The sequence below is a fragment of the Pinus tabuliformis genome, chromosome 5_1, assembly GCF_031772625.1.
Source record: "Pinus tabuliformis cultivar Carrire ecotype Pingquan chromosome 5_1, CPIR1, whole genome shotgun sequence".
Classification (NCBI taxonomy): domain Eukaryota; kingdom Viridiplantae; phylum Streptophyta; class Pinopsida; order Pinales; family Pinaceae; genus Pinus; species Pinus tabuliformis.
The window spans coordinates 238,003,764-238,022,335 of record NC_142305.1 but is presented as its reverse complement, the minus strand read 5'-3'; the positions used below and the strand labels follow the sequence as shown (position 1 = coordinate 238,022,335).

Here is an 18,572-nt window from a genome sequence, read left to right as displayed (position 1 = left end):
TGATCACACATCACCTGCGCACATAGAGGAAAGGGTGATTGTATCAAATGTTAGAAGACATCCAACTGCCATGGCCAAGGCTTCTCAAGCTTATGTAGAAGCCACGAGTTCAGCGATCAAGTTCTTTATAACAGATAATGATCGGATGGTGAAGGACTTGCAAGAGGCTAGGTAGAAAAGAGAGCAGTCTGTAGGATCTGCTATGGCTGAAATGAAGAAAGAAATACTTGTGGGGATATCAAATTTGGAGACCACCATGTAGACGTTGTATACAATACACCGTGCACAAAGTGGTTGTCCATCTATACGGTTTTCAACAGCAGTGCGTGAAGACATCCCAAACTCTCAAGGAAATCCATGATGCCATTGTGCATGTACAAGAATGGGCAATGAGGTACAAGGTGGCCCCACTTTACTTCCACAAGATGATGAATCCGAAGGGAGAGCTAGACAAAGCATGGATTTATATGTTGATCCAAAACTATTAGAAACTCCCTCCGCTCATCACCAACATTGAGGCTTCATATGCACGACTGTATAAGAGTCTATATGTCATAGTGAGGACACACATGATCCCTTCCATCGAAATTCTCACTCAAGCCATGAGGAAGAACCAAGTCACGATGGATGTCGATGAGTACATAGAGCAGTTGATGCATGAAGCCACCAGTGATGACATGCATCTAAGTGCAGAGAACATGCAGAAGTACATCAGTGGTCTAGCCACACTCAGGACAATGTTTCGCATGCTTTAGGATGAGATGGACAGAGGTTTCATAACCATATACTCGAAATCCATGGAGGCGAGAGTCCACTTCGATAAATACATCACCAAAAAGTACAGGGACGCGATAGTGTAGTACCAATCTTGGTATCAGTTCATCACCAAATACCACCTTGAGGAGGTTACTGAGTTGGTCTTTCCCTAAGACCCCAAGTGATGTTGTTTTGTTAGGCTGAATCAAGCCTATTTTTTCCCACATGGATATATGTGGAAATTGTATTATTGTAAATATTTTGTAAGTGAAATTACAAGTGTCACTAGTGGAATGTGAAGAGTCATGAGGTTAGTGAAATATTCAAAGGGGAATGTCAAGGGTCACCCCACCCTTTGCTATATATAGAACCTCATAACTCATAGTAGAGGCTTTTGGGAGCCAAGATTTTGGCTAGGCATTTCTCAAGGAAGGCTTGGGGAGTATTGTGATGAGCCTTGGCTTCTCCACAATGTAGAGAGAGTACATCTCTTTGGAGGACCAAGCGCTATTGATTGTAATGTTCCACTATTGGGGCTAGTGGTTGTCAATGGTGTATGTATGGATGGAACTTTTACTTAATAATATAACTGAGCCAACATGTTTTCATGCATATGTTGTTATTATAGTTCGACTATTCTGGTTACTTTAGCAATGTATGTTATTTCACTTACGCATTTGTGTATGAACTATTTTGTATACGATTGTATGAATCTTGTTGAAGACGTGTTGTTGTATTAACCTATCACTTTGGATTGTGGACTATTCCACTTCCAACTTGTGATGTCATTCAACTCATGTGTTTCTTCAGGTTGCGTACTATTACAGGCTTCTAAGGGACACACTTCCTTTTCCCCTCTGTGTGTTAGAACCCCCATGCATCTCACTTGACTTGCTGCAAGGTCACACACTTGCTTCCGAAAAAGTTATCATACTTACCTCTGCGTGCTACCGCAGTCAAGGAACTACTGTACTACCCACTGCTAGGACTCCTACTCCAAACAGTCTGAGGTCTAGTTGGGACTTCTTACCAGGGATATCCCCTGACATGTTGGTGGGTCCAACACCGTCAACATTTTGGAAACTAGGTATGTTGGTTAATGGTTTTTATAAGAATTATGGTTATGTACATCATTGTCATTCTATTGTTGCATGGTTACATGCATGATAGTTGTTATTTGTTCAGTGTTTTCATATGTACATATGTCAGATAGTCATGCATGATAGTAACTTGTTGTTATATGCATTGTTGTCGTACACATGATTAATATGGCCATTGCAACTAAGACCTTGATGTTATATGTATTGTGTTAATGTAGAGTGGCCCGTGCAGATAGTTATGAATATGATATTCAGGTATGAGTCGATATACTTGTGATATTGTGTTGTACTGATTTGGACAGACTTGTCCGAATACGATAACCTCCCCTAAGATACATTGAGGTATGAGTTTGGTTATTTTGTCTATTTGGTTTATTTAACATGATACATTTATAGGTTGTTTGATTGTTTGATTAAGTGCATGATACGGGCATGTGTCTATAAGATTGAATGAAGGAATGATCTTGTTTTAAGATGGTTATATTAACTCAATATGTGTTGAGACAGTTGATATGCGCTTGAGTGCAAGTGGGTGCTAGTTTTAGTATTATGACTGATGATTATGAGTCGATGGTTAATTATGACATGGTTTTTAGTCTTGGTATGGGATGATTTCAAGTTAATAGATATGATGTCTTGGTCTTTGGAATAGGTGACTACCATGTGTGAATAGTTGCAGGGAAACATGCTTGGTATTATCATGACAAGATAACAGTTGATTTGTCTATATAACTAATAGTTGGGTGATGTGATAGTACATAGTAAGAATTGATTGTAGCAAGGTAAAAGGTAAAAGAAAGGAATTGGGTGAAAATTCTTGTGGCTATGTTTGGAAACCACAATTCAACCAAATGAGTGCTTTGCATGAATACATGAATTCTTCTTAACCTTGATTTTGTCTGACATTATGTGGATATGTGCTAGATTCATGAACATGTATTTGATAGGTACCACAACTGGTTTCTAGTTATAGCTAGAATTATGAAGGAATTGAAGTCCCTTGAGAGATGATATATGTACATGTTCAATAACAAGGCAGCGTGCTTGGCACAAAAAGGGAGTTGCATGGAAAAAGAGACTACCATGAAATATTGAATAAGGCTTGGGTTGAGATTTACTTTGAAAATATTGGGAACCCATGGGGAGTGATTCATGATGTTCATTATTAGTTTCATGATTTTTTCCCTTTGTGATTTGGTTGTGGTTGATTTTCAGTTTTGTTTGTGTCTCATGCATGCCCATGCCGTTGTTGTGGTTTCATATTGCTATTGGGTTTTCCAGGTTTTCTTCTTAGTTGCTTTTGGTTCTTACCTTTTATGTTTTGAGGGCTTTTGGAATTGGTTGGAAAGGATGAAGTTAAGGGAGCTCATGGAGAGTTGTGTGGTACCCAACAAGTAATGTATGACTCATGTGAAACTTGGTGCTTGTATAAGGGAAATTGAAGGTAAGGATATGACATCCAGTTGGATTGGTAGGGTCCATTGGTGTAAATGGACGGTGGCAAGATATTCATAAGAAAGGTAACTAGGAAAAGTAAGGTGAATGGATTGAAGTGTCATATGCCTTGGTTATGTTGGGAACTGTTGATATCAATGTTGTGCATGGATAAAGGGAGTTCTCTTAACCTTGACCTTATGGTATCTGGTAATTATGTTGAAATCATGATTATGCTGATGACTATATATGTATACATATATGTATGTGTGTCGTTGTCTGACATGGTCATCAAGGATCATGATTGTTTTATTTTAACACACACACACACACACACACACACACACACATATATATATGTCTGACAGGTCGTCAAGGCTCATTCTTGTGGAGGAATGACTGCTTATGTAGGTGAATGACATGAGAACGTTCCTAGTATCAAGTGGGAATAGTAGCCCTGAAATATATATGAGGTTAGTATCATATGGATATGATTTGATATTATGTGTTTGTACTATACCTATGTTTATGTTATGGATAGGTAATGGTGAGGGATACATCAGAAGAATGAGAGCAGTGTGATATGTGGCATGCTGGGATAAGCATAGATGGTGGAGAGACAATGGAAGCAAGAATTCCTGGAAGAGACAATGTAATCTTTGGATGTGTGGCACTATTGTTGTGTATATGTTATAAATGTTGTACATGTTTCACTTGTGATCTTGTGTACACGTGGTGTTGTGTACATGTTGTTTATGTAGTGCTATGTACAGATGGTGTTGTGCGCATGTTGTATGTGTGGTGTTGTGTACATATGTTGCTGTGCACATTTTGGATATGCGGTTATATCTACATGTGGTGTTGTGTGCATGATTTTACATATGGTGTTGTGTACATGTTATACATTGGGTGTTGTGTGCAGGTGGTGTTGTGTACATGTTGTGCATATGGTGTTGTGTACATGTCGTGCATGTGGTGTCATGTACATGTGGTGTTGTGTACGCATTGTGTAGGTGGTTTTGTGTACACATTATGCAGGTGGTACTGTGTACATGTCGTACATGTTGTGTTGTGTATAATTGGTATGGTGCTATAGGTATTGTGCAGTCGTTGTATCACGATAGGTGTATTCGTGGTATTGCACAATGTGTATGTAGATGTGTTGTGTCATACACCGAGTGTAGGTTTATGTGTTTTGTTGTACATGAGGTGTAGGTGTATGTGTCGTGTTGTACACCAAGTGTAGGTGTATGTGTTGTGTTGTACATCGGGTTTAGATGTATGTGTTGTGGTACATTATGTATGTGTATGTGTTATACAATGTGATGGGACAGAAACATATGGTATTGTATGGCCCTTGTTGTTTCTATTGAGGGTTGAGGCATTTTAGTCTCAGGATACCTTTATTGCTATTAAGGGTTGAGGAAGTTTAGTCTTGGGATACCCTTGTTGTTGATATTTAGGGAGGAGGTAGTTTAGCCTTTAGATTCCCTTTTTTATTAAAGAGAAGACATTGGGTGCTTGCCAGGTTTGGAAATCGATTCAGTGTGTGTACAAAAAGGATAGAGAACTAAGGAAAAATCAAAGAAACATTTGAAAGATAAGTGTAAGTATTCTATTTCAGTTTTTAATTCTACATGTGATCTATGATTTTGATTTATGATGGTTTCTTTTCAAGCTAACTAGATGTGATATGTTTATACATGATGATTTGATCAAAGATCTGGTTTGCCTTGTTGTGATAGGAAGTAAACAAAATTGCAAGTGTTCCTTTTTGATGGGCCACCAATGAGGTATGCTTTGAATTAGTTTCAATTCCTTTTAGTCTTAGAATGGCAGTCATGTGCCTAGTACAAGAAAGAATGGTTGGAATGCTTGGTTTGGGTGGTTGAAAATGCCTAGTGTGGGTGGTTGAAATTGTCTACAAGAATTAGCAGTGGAATTGGAACATGCAACTGTATGTTGGTAAAGCATTTAGGAGCAAGGTCATTATGGGGCACTGGTACCCAATAGTGTCTATTGATTTCCATGAGCATGTTATGACAAGTATGATGGTTTTGAGGCAAGGATATGCCTTGGTTTTCGAACTTTTCGATATGAGGAAACCTTGGAAAGGGGATGTTGGGGAATTTGGAAGGTGAGTGACTGCATGGAAAGGGGTCACCAGATTTCCCAAGGGACTATGTAGAAGAGAAGGGAAGGTCGATGGTTGGATTTTTTTTCAATTAGCATTTCCAGATGGAATCAGATGCACATTAGGAGTGTGCCCTGGAACAATGAGTCAGTAACTGTTCACTGAGGGTACATCAATGCAGGATCATAGCGTTGGACATTGGATATAGATTGACTTTGGTAGTGGATGCTAGACTTCCTGGGAAGAAGGTGAATCTTGGTATTACTTTTAGGGTGGAGGTGTGAACCTATGGAATCCCTTGTTGCGGATGCATGCATCATATCCTTTTATTTGTTGGTTAGAGAAAATATGCATATGTGTATATTACTGTAAATATTATATTGAGCTGGATTTATAAAGATCCATAGGCAATATGATTATTTGTTGGTTCAAGAAAATGTGCATTAGTATATATGTGGTTGTTATTTTAAATATCGTAATGAGTTGTGTTATAAATCTCCAATAAACGATATGTTTTTCATGTCTTCAACAATGGCCATTGTAAATACCGCAATGAGCTGGGTTATAAAGCTTGATGGGTATTATGTTTTGTTTTCAGCGGTTTGCTGGTTATAGGTGTCAATGAACACCGAGGATGTTGTTCCCCTAAGGGGGAGGGGTTTGTAACAACCCCAAGTTAAAAGTTGATGTAATAAAGAAATAATGGAAAAAATATAAGACTAAGGTCATGGGACACGTATTCCAAGATGAATGTTGGGAAAAACATCCTAGTGGGTGTTCATTTGGTTATTATGGCTAAGGGAAATTGACAAAGGAAATGCCAAAGGCAAAGAGGCATTAATTGGCATTTATTTATGAAAATAAAGGAAAATAGGAGAAAAGGGAGATGAAAGGTCACAAATTTGCATGAGAGGTAAATTGAAGGAAAAATGAATGGAAATGAAGAAACTAGAAGCCTTAATGATAGACACCCATAGCATGCAGCCACGAGGCCTCAATGATAAACACAGTAACATAGTGTGAAATTAATGTGTAAGTGAACTTGTTAAAGAAGGTCCATCAGTTAGTGGTTGAGGCCTTATTAATGAAATTCTATTAGGTGATTATGGTTTTCGTCAATTAGAAACTATATATATATATAGTAGTAGAAGCTATGTAATGGGTTATCAAGTGAATATTGTATTATTTAGATCTCCTCATGGTTGAGATTCCCTCGTAGAAAAAGTCAAGCAAACATTGCATTTAGTTTGGAATATCAATAAAGGATTGCTTAAAGTGTTATTTTCCAATTTTAGTTCTATTATTTTCTTTTCACATTTGTATTCCATCTATATTATTTAATTGCTTCCTTAATTTATATTATGCCCTTTTTCTCTAAATACTCTATTTCAACAAACAAGAAACGCCACAAATACAAGTTTTCTCAGAGCACTTTCTCATGCCAACACATGTTACAATTTTAGAAAAACATTATTTAGGTTAGAGATGTAACATCTTTAAATAACTCAAATATCTATCATTTAATGGGCAAGGCATAATTGGGGAAGAATACATGTAGAAAATAATAGAGACATCACCTTGTTGAACACTTTTGTAACATTTGTTGGCACCCCTTTGAGTAGCACTACATCAAATAACACCTACATATGGAATTATCTTCCATATTCCTTTAGGTATATCAAAAGTCCCCTCAGTACACTTGAAACCAACCTTACATAACCCTATTAGTCATCCTATTACGATGAGTACATGGAGAATAACACTTGGGAGATAACTCTCACATACTAGGTAGTATGACCAAGGGTATAATCTATCGCCATTAGTTGGTGCCATGAAAGATTCAGTTGAGTACTATTGATGGAAACCATAGGTATATTAAGAGCTATAGAACTTGACACTCCTTTATCCTTAGGACCCTAAAAATCCTAGAATCTTCCTCTAAACCATAGCTTTTGTAACACAGGTAACAAAGTTCCTACACATTTTGTAGTATCACGAGTTTTGGAATTTCATCACTATAGTAATACTCCCCTCAAATTGAAAAAATATGTCTAGGGCCTGCCAATACCGTGGCAGGAGACCTAGCTCAACAAAATCCTTGTGCAACATTGATTGTTGTGGTGTCACTTTACAATCACTAATTTTTCATTTTTTGTGGACTAGCTCATACCATTATTTGTGGCCCCTCTCAACAAATTTATTTTGGTACGCTCATTATGTTGGGCTAAAATTGGCTAACCCCTTTGATGGACCCAATGGTCCCATGAAAAACACCCATAGCATGTTAGCCATGAGGAAGTATAGAAAATAGTTGAGTCTTTCGCCTAGTCAATTAGCAAAATGGGAACCAATATGTCTTTCCTCATGTTTCACATATCCTCCATTTTCAAACCAATGGCACTTTTTCAGAAGCTTTTCCATACAATGGTTATTGATTATTTCTCTATTGGTTGCTTTGAAACCTTTGAGCATGTACAAATTTCCATTCTCTTGAAAACTCACGTAGAATTCCAAGAAATCCATGGTGATAGATCTTAGTTTTCTTACCCATTCATCACCCAAAGAAATATCACAACCACCCATTTCAATGAAAAACATGTGGCTTCCTTGTGAGGGAAGACATACTAGTTTCCATTTTTCTAATTTAGGGAAAATTCCTTGCAAGCAAGGGGGAAGAGGTGAGAATAATACTAGGTGAAAAGAGGCAAGTGGGAATATATCACAGTGTATTTGTAAACATCTAATTGTAACTCTTGTGTTTAGGAGAAAAATAACCACCAATGACCCCATTGATTTCTCCATCAATTAATCCATTAATTGACTTCATTATATTTTGGATTTTATGTACTACAATATATCTGCATTTGTGGCATTCCTTGATGCCATAATTATTAGGCATTAGATTAAATTCTACTAATTTGAAAGTCTACTTAAATCCTTGAAGTTTATTTCCTTACATTTGGTAGAAAGTCTCTACTTGTATCTAGGTTCATATGCTTCTTGGATCAATCACATATCCAGGCTGGATATATTTTTAATTTCCTAGCACTAGTTGCATCTGGATATGTGGAGGGGGTGGATGCATATAAGGCTAGCAGATTTATTCAATAATCTGAGCATCTAGCTAGTCATCGCATGTGCACCACTGAAGTGCACCATATTTTGAATCATCTTAGATTTTTTGGAATCACTATGGATTTTGTTAGCAAACATTCTCATTCCTTTGTTTCTCTATAGCAATGAAGTCTGCAATGATCATGGAGGTGGCTTCCCTCCTGCCTATAATATATGTTTCTGTATAAGTGTTGTTCAGTATGATGTGTTTGTTTGATTATTGGAAATGTGCTATGCCCTGACATAAAAATTGTCCAGTTCTTGGTGTTGCACCTATAGGTATGCCTCAATATTTGGCTCCCTACCCTCCTACGATAAGTCCCACTTTTCCTCCACATCCACTAGGAACCATGGGTGTGAGCCCCTTCCACGACCTCCAATTCTAGGGGTTCATGCAGTGCCCCTAGTTTTGAAGTTTCCTCCAGCCACAGGTTCAGATCCTGCTTCAAAGGGTGCCATACCACTTATACCTCCCACTGAGAAACCACAAACCATAATGCACATTTGCATGCCTATTGAACTAAAGTTATTGACATGGGCTTTCAATGTCGTCTAGTGCATTGGACCTTTATTTTGAATTAGAGGGGAGGTAAATTTATTTTCAATTTATCTTCATTTATTTGGAAAAGTTGGTTATGATAGCTTTCTAGATAGTGAAGGATGAAGCAAGTCTTATGGAGATTGGTTACATATAGGCTGTGTCAGGATACTAGGAATTGGTATTGCAGTAATGAGCATGCAGTACATAACTAATGTCACTGATGTTAACTAGATTGGGAAATGCTATATTGACATTATTTAGATGCATATTCAGATTTGGATTTGACACACAATAAACTAAGTTAAAAGTGGCCACAAGATGGAAGATACCAATTGTTACATTGTCAATGATAAGTAGTGTCATATCTAGTGATACACATGGATGTGTCCCCACACCGAGGGGATGTGTTTTGTGTAGAAATTCCATATTGAAAATGTTGAGTACATCTTGGATGCGTTCTCAAAGTACCGTGTATGCTAGATAGATCAGGGAAGCACCTGGGTGTGTTCTCATTCTAGTTATTGACACCCCCTGCAAATGGGGATGTCCTATAGTTCCTTGTCAGTTGGGTATTCCTAGACATTGTTGTTGCTGGGGCTTGGGGCTTTGTTGGAAGTGAATGAAAAGGAAAAAAGCATGGACTTTGAAAGGAAATTATGGCAAGGGATTTTATTTCCTCAGTTAGACTACTATGAACTTTGCAAGGAAAATCTCATGCCAAATTTCCCATTTATTCCATGAAACCTCTCATAGTTTTGTTTGGTAATGATTCTAAACATGTTTCTACTCAATTGACAATTATTGTCACTCCTTATGTCTTCCTAAACTATTTGTTATTATTTTTTGTTGTGTGAAGGATTTCACCAATAAGAAAAAAATAGTACAAAAGTCCATATCACATTCCTTGAATGGCTTGGCTTAAAAGAAAAAATAAAATGGCTTAACAACAAATTATAAATGATGTGTTCTACTAAAATCAAAAGGACATAGGAAGCTTCTATCATTTTGTTTCTTCTCAAGAGAGAGGTAAGACTTGTTCACATTACGCCAACAAACTTTCATCAATTTCCAACATGTATGATTGAAGAAGGCCTCTTCAAACCTATTATGTGTTCTATCGATGCATCACCTTTGAAACAAACAACCATGGAATTATTCTCTTTTGGACCTTGACCTAGCCATTCCCACATATTTTCTTTATCAACATTTGGAATTAAGGAGTCATGAAAACCCAAATTGATGATATATTGCTTGAATTAACATTTTCTCCCCAACTTAGTAAATCTTCATGCTCCTAAGCTTGATAACAACTTTAGATAGATGGATTCTATAGATCTCTTACCCTTGTTCTTTTTTTCTACCCAAGCTTAAATCCTCCCCATATAACCACCTTATGTCCCATTTTTTACTATTGGAGTATTTTGTAACCCTTGTTTATAGAAAATATTTTCAACTCTGAAGGTTTTTTACTAGGTCCAAAGATATCTTGAAATCTTGGCTCAGGCCAATCCAAGGATCCATACCCACTCCAACAAGTACCACCCCCAATCAAAGTATAAGAAATTGTTTTTAGGGGAGTAATTCCCAATCTTTCCTTATCCAAGGAAACAAAAAGTCATATTTTTCTATTTCAAGCATAAATGAAGAAATACATTTGGATTGTGCTTTGATGCACTTCAAAAAAGGATGTTTTGTATGGAATCATAAACCTGGTCCACATATTTCAAGTGAAAATGTCTTCCTAGTCCTTTATAAATTATACCATACTGTGCTACATGATCAAGTTTTCATGCTACTGAGCATCTACATAGAGCTAACCCATTCATAGCTAAGCCTCCACTATCTACTTGCCTTATCAGGGCATACAAAAAGTGACACACAAAATATTCTGTTTGGCAGAATCCAATATCCATTAAGATAAATGTACCTATGTTCCCCTCTAATGCTTGTTTTGAAAGCTCATCAGATTGGAGATTCAACTCCCTATAAACATGAGAGTAAAAATTTTGTTAAAACTTCTTTCCAAGTCCTTAATTATAGCATATACAGGTGAATGTAACAAATTATGAAGTTAATTTTACACAATTTAACCAATTTATAGCAAGTTTAGAATCTCAATAGGTTTGCAACTGGGTGACCCCTCTGATAATAGCAGTCCTTATCAATAACAAGAGTGAGTTCATCTCTACCCATTAATGGCTTCTCCCATTGCAGCCTTAAACCTGACCTTATGGTTTACCAAATTAAATAAGAGACCTCACGCCCTACAAACTCATGGGATTCCTTGACATGCTCCATAAAGAACCCCTAGTTTATGGATTTTCAATATTTAGTTCAGAAACTATTATAGAAGGTTTGTATGGTCCAGCTGACCACAACCCTTCATAGGTCTACTTTGTTTGTTGGAAACAAAGTTAGAGATGAATAGGTGATTGAGTATATACAACAGGTATTTTTAGATCTCTTTCTTGCCACAAATAGTTTCAGAGAGTGCCCATTTCCATTCAGGAATCCCTTTCTAATTCTACCTATTCTGATTGCAGTCCTTGGGAACCAATGCTTGCCTCTTGCCTTCAATGAGGAGATCCATTGGAATAAAGGTTGTTGTTGAACACACACTAATCGAATTAATAGCAAGAGATAGGCCAGGCTTGCTTTCTGAAATATTTGTGGTTCTCACAGACCTTAACTGTAATGTTATTGTGACTAAGGTTTGGAATCACAACACAAGGGTTGAAACTGTGGTGTATGTTACTGATGAACTTATTGGGGCTCCAACTGATGACTTTGAAAGTCTTTCAAAGATCAAGCTTCAACTCTGCAGTGTTCTGAAGGGGGATAATGACAAGCGAGGTGCCAAGACTGTTGTTTCTATGGTTATTATTCATATAGAGAGGCATCTACATCAAATGATGTTCACCAATCGTGACTATGAGAGATCACATACTGGTAGTGCAGGGTCCAGGAGTGATCAAGCCAGGCCTGTTGTGACTCTGCAGAACTGGGTCAAGAAAGGTTATTCAGTTATTAATGTCAAGTGCAAAGATTGGCCAAAGGTTTTGTTTGACATTGTATGCACTTTAACCGACATGAAATATGTATTTTTTCATGGCACCGTTGATGCCAAAGGACCTGATGCTTATCAGGTATAGATTTTGACACACCACTTTGAGAGAGTATGTTTTTATCAAGTATTTAACTTTTTTACTCATATTTCTCTTTTTGTGTACTGATTGGATTTTATGCCTCTGTTTTTTGGATGTGAAGGAGTATTATATCAGACATATAGATGGTTTCCTAGTGAACTCAGAAGTAGAACGGTGGTTAGTAATCCATTGTTTGGAGGCATCCATAGAAAGAAGGGTCCCTGAGGTATGTCATATTATTCATATAATAATTTTGAAATAATTTGGATATATTCTAAGATTTTACAGATATATACTCACATATAGATAGACAGATTGATAGATAAATAGGTATACACATGAAAATAGACAGGGATATACATAGACTCACAAATAGATATACAAATACATAAATTGTGGTTTTTTAGGTGAGTTCCCTTGAATTGTTTGACAAACTGAGCATATGGTTGGTTGGTGATGAGAAGTGTCTGATCTGATCCAATATGTAGGGGTTGAGACTTGAATTGTGTAGTGGTGATCATGTTGGTCTTCTCTCTAATGTCACGCAGATATTTTGTGAAAATGGACTTGAATTTGTAAGTGTTTCTTGTGGCTAGGTTCTAATTCTCATTTTATAATTTCCTTTTTCACTATGGCCTTGAGGCATTGATTAATTTTGCAAGATTTGGAAACCATGCCTTAAACATTTTAGATGGAAAATAGGTGCAATATCTGACCTTAATATTTTTTCTTACAAATTGCATTTCCTCATGACATATAGGAATATTTTCTCGAGCAATAATGAATTCTCTTAGTTTTGATTATTGTTGTGATTTCTTATAGGCATATTTAAATCAAGAAATTTCAATGGTTTCATGTTATGCTTCATCATCTGAGCAAGCTCAAGTACGGGGTAAAATTGTCTACCTTCAATACTCCAACAATCAAGAAATTGTCAACAACAAGAATGCTAGGGATGTTTCCAACAATGTTCACTATTGAGGGTGTAGAGGTTGGTGATGTTAACGTTAATGTTCTGCATTTGACAAGTGTTTAAAACTCTACATTGAAAAGATCAAGACTTGGAGCAGAAAAGGTATTTTAGCCTCTTTAAGTCAATGTTAATTCTGTTTTTTTGTAGTAAAGTTTTTATTAAATCGACTGTGTCAAGAAAGGAGCACTCTTGAAGAGAAGGCTTAAGGTATATTTAATTCTTATATTTACAACATATTATATTTGGAGGAGTGCTCCATCTAGAGGCATCTTGGACTATCTTTGGAAAACATGCATTCTATTCTTATCTGTCTCTCTCAACCTATTCTCTTCTTCCTCTATAAAACATATTAGAAGCAATCAAAGGGGCTGATGATTAGTAAGAGTGTCTAAGTAGTGTTGTTACCTTTTCTCATTGCTTCCTTTCTTTTTTGAGTGTGTGACAAAGAGCTATTGTAGAGAATGTGTGGTTGGATTCTTCTACTATCAACATTGTGATTTGTATGTATCCCATCTGGAGTAGTGGAGTTGAAGAATCTTGACTTCCCCAAGATCTAGGAGACTTTTTGGTGTTTTATTACTTGTCAAAAACTTTTTTATTCCTACAACCCTTGATAAAAAGCACTTATCAACTTGTTTTTCGTGACTATTTCATGTGATTTGTGTGTAAGAAGTTCTACATTTTCCTACACTCTAAGCAGTGGGACTTGAATTGTTTTGTTCACCTTATTTGATTTTCATTTTTCATTTCCATAATGCACTGGTTAATTTACTCAAGCTATGTAATCATTCACAAAACAAAGTATTTACTCGATTTTGTGCACCTTGGGCATATAGGGGATATAAAATATGCAGATTTTGTTTATGGTTAGTTAATTTTCTATCATAAAACAGTGAGATTTGCTTTCAATTTTCTTGTTTTGTATTTCAGAAAGAGAACAAAATTGTCTTTATTGATCTACGTGCATTAGGAAGCATGCAAAATACTAAAAGATACATTAAAATACTATTTAATTAGCCATTACAACCTACTGTACTTGTTATGTTCTAAAATTTATATAGGGATTTTTTAGTTTGGAGTAGCATTGGGTTGCATGTCCAAAACATTATGAAATTTTGCATTGTTTTCCATACGTTATTTCAGTTTTTAGGCAATTCCAGCTTGATGTTTTTTCTATTTAATTGCAGATTATGAACAAAACAATAATATTTTGTTGGATTTAAGGTACCTCTAAGTTCTAATCATTCATTGACTTGAATTTAATGCCTCAGAACACTTTGGAAAACCTCCCAGAAGTTAGCAAGCACTAGCTTTGAATCGAGAGGAGGTAAGCAAGGTTAGAGTGCCTTATTTCCTAGTGTTATCTGGACTCCCTTCAACTTTTGCAGGGTGGGAATTTCCAGTTGATAACGTTCAGTATATGATTCAGTTTGGTTCTTTACAAAATGACTTGAAACAATGACCAAATTTCAAATGTATATGGAAATACATACTAAAGATAATATAATTTTATCATTGTCCAACAAGTGACCATAAATAGGTCAATGTGATACAAAGTTAGAGCACAAAGGCCACTTCTAGAAAAACATGATATAAGCAAAACTAGTTTATTTTGTAAAAAAACCTAAATTATATAGGCTCAGAAATAGGTCAATGTGATACAAAGTTAGAGCACAAATGCCACTTCTAGAAAAACATGATATAAGAAAAACTAGTTTATTCTATAAAAAGCCTAAATTGTACAACCTCAAAGCATGGAGTTGGGAAACAAATAGATATTGCAGGTATGTGCAAGTTTGGTGGAGAACCATAGAAAAACATTAACACTATTAGTGGGGATGGCATGCCTAGGGGGCGATCAACCTCCCTTAAAGGTGCCAAACTAATTCCAATATCCAATACATATAAATTTTATGTTCAATTTAATGAATATGCAAGTGCCAAAATATAATGCAAGGAACAAAATATCATACTTCAAGTTGAGAGAATTCTCATTTCTTATAGCTCTTTAGGGCCTAGGGTGTAAGATGCTAGAGTTCATTAGTTGTCTAATTGCTGCACTTGGGTACATAATAATTGAGTTCACATCCTCTACTAGTGCCTAGTGCCTAGGTTACTAGTCTAATTGTTGCACTTGGGTACTCAATGTTGATTTCACATGACCTAATAAGTTAGAAGTTGACCAATAACCTAACCATCTACCTAACCCAAAGGATACCTCATTGAATTAACATGACAGGAAATGGTGAATTTTATGGCAATTGAATTAGGAAATTGGGAACTATTTGTTTGAGTTCTAAGTCAGTTAAATTGGAAGTAAATGGCATAGTTATAGAAACAATTCCAAAATGCCATTTGTTTGGCATATCTAAAAATTTTGGTGGGTATGTGGAGATAGCAAGTGAAAAGGATACTATGTAGTACAATTAGTTCAGGATGGACTTATTTTTACTTTTTGGACTCACAAAGGAGAGGCAAGGCCAAGATGCAACCAATCAATCATTATGTTAGTAGGAGGTTTATTTCCTATGGACCCTAAGGATCATGGAATATTGGGGCATGCTACCCACCCAAATGTATGAGTAGCCATAGGAGAAATTTTTTCTTCTATGATGCAATTTGCAACCAGTTAACATACATTATTTATTATATGTTGTCCTTTTATTTCCATTTGTTTTCACAAGTTATTTATAGCCTGAACTTTTTAGCATGTAACTTAGTTGGCAAGATTGTGCCTAAGTTTTCCTAAATCTTGAATACTAAGTTATTTAAGTTTTATTTTCTATTGTGAAGTTTTATTTGCTTTATTTATATAGGTCATCTAGACACATAACATCCATCATTATCCAACTGAAGAAAACTTGTTCGAGTTTCTTACTTTTTTGGCGAAAAATGGCATTGGAATTGCTAATGTTGAGGTATATGTTGTATAAATATTTTATAGTCTACATTTGTTTATATTCTAGTGTTCATCGACTTTTATGTCGTATAATTTGCATTATATCTTCTTTCATTTCCAGAAAAGGAATTCATTATTGATGGTAGGAAGCAGGAATTGAGGAAAGAGGAGAACAATAACACTGAAGCAACAAAAGTAGAAAGAGAGAGAGAAGAGAATTGTTCTAGTGATACTCTTAAAGCCAATATCCTGAATGAGACACACACATACAGACTGATGGTCAAGTTTTTAGACTTGACGAATTCACTTGCAATGCCTTGGCAACACAACAATGATGTTAATTTGAAGTGATGAAACAAGGGTTCATGTGTAAATTGTAGTCCAACCAATATTATGCTAGAGATTCATATTGTAATATTTGACATTTCATATAATATAATTTGTGGTTGAAATTATTTATAGTTGTACTTGATATTTTTTAGTATTATAATTAACATATATAACTTTGTGTTTTCATATTAGATGAACATGCATATTGTATGACAATTTTTTAATTTAGTCGCAAAATCATACTAATTAATTTATGTTGATTAATAATAAACACATAAAATCAATTTAAAACTACTAAATTACTAGTTTATATTGATTAATGATGAAAACAAATAAAATGAATATACAACAACTAAATTAGTTGTTTATAATGATTATTAATGAAAGTAAATGAAATGAATATAAACTACTAAATCAGTCATTTATATAATAAATATGAAACTACAAAAAAAGGATAAATGACTACTGTAAATGATAAATTTGTGATTACAAATGACGACTAAATTTTGCATATATATGACTAGTAGTAGCTAATTTACAATATCTTATAACATGACCGAAATTTAGTCATATTTCTCTAGTCATTAATTGGTTTCAAACAATGGCTACAATTTGCATATATATAACTATTAGTACCTAATTTACAATATCTTATAACACAACCAACATTTTTGTTGTATCTCTTTGGTCATTAATTGGTTTTTTTGGGTGATCATATAGTAGTATATTTTGTTGTGTATTTGGCCATTAATTGAGAGTATAAATGAATAAATCAATGTCTAAATTAATGACCAAATTTATGACTAAATATATTACTAGACGATCAAATTGAGACAACCAATTAATGACTAAAAGTTGGTCGTGTTAAAAGATATTGTAAATTAGCCACTATTGATCATCGACTAAAAAATGATCGCTTATATGAAAATTTTAGTCATTTTTTTAGTAATTAATTAGCTATTTTGTATTGGTGACTCTTCCTCCCATGAAATGAATAAGTGCTAATGCACAATCCTATACTCAATTGACAATCCCTCACTTTTGTTTGCGATCGTACTTCTATTTCGGTGATTTTCTTCAATTGTCGCTTTTTGCACACTTTCACCTTCAAAAGTGTCATTTTGATGTTTACAATTGTCACTTTTAATTGATTTCACCTTAATGAGTTTCATTTGCATGTTATCTTTGCTTTGACACGTGTCTCCTTCACCATCGTTCGCATATTGCAAGTGTCGTCTTTTAACATGACAAGCATCACATATCGTATAAAAGTAGTTTTGGTTTGTTTCAAGGGTAATATTCATGTTAGTGATTTGTTAGTATCATGTAAACATGTACCATACTCATTCCCAAAGTTTCAAGCACTATTGCACAAGTGTTGTCACTATTGTCACAAATTTTATCTTTAGTGTCACACTTGGAGTGAGTTGTTGCAATGTTATTGCAATGAAGAAAGTATGTTTTTCATGTGTTCTAAGTGTCCTATTTTGTGTTGTGAAGTGATCTAACACTAGTACAAAATGGCTAATTAGTTACTAAAACAGCGACTAAAATTTGCATATAAATGACTATTTTTCAGTACCATGACCAGTAGTAGCTAATTTACAGTATCTTATAACGTGACAAACTTTTAGTCGTTTTTACCTTAGTCATTAATTGATTGTCTCAATTTTATCATCTAGCAGTATATTTAGTCATAAATTTGGTCATTAATTTAGTTATTGATTTAGTAATTAATTGTCACAATTAATGACCGAAGAAATATGACCAAAATGTTGGTCGTGTTATAAGATACTGTAAATTAGCTACTAATAGTCATATATATGCAAACTTTAGTCGTTGTTTGAAACCAATAAATGACCAAAGAAATATAACTAAATTTTTGTTGTGTTATAAGATACTGTAGATTAGCTACTAATAGTTGTATATATGCAGTTGTCATTTGTAATGAAAAATTAATCATTTACAGTAGTCAATTATATTTTTTTGGTAGTTTCATATTCATTATATAAACAACTAATTTAGTATTTTATATTCATTTCATTTATTTTCATTAATAATCAGTATAAATGATTAATTTAGTCGTATATTCATTTTAATTGTGTTCACCATTAATCAATATAAACTACTAATTTAGTAGTTTTA

At 35.0% G+C, this 18,572-nt stretch overlaps 1 pseudogene; it reads left to right on the top strand.

Annotated features, from left to right (window-relative positions):
* Positions 1-11,655: 11,655 nt before the first annotated feature.
* Positions 11,656-12,231, top strand: LOC149164281 (ACT domain-containing protein ACR4 pseudogene; annotated as a pseudogene).
* The last annotated feature ends 6,341 nt before the right edge of the window (positions 12,232-18,572 follow it).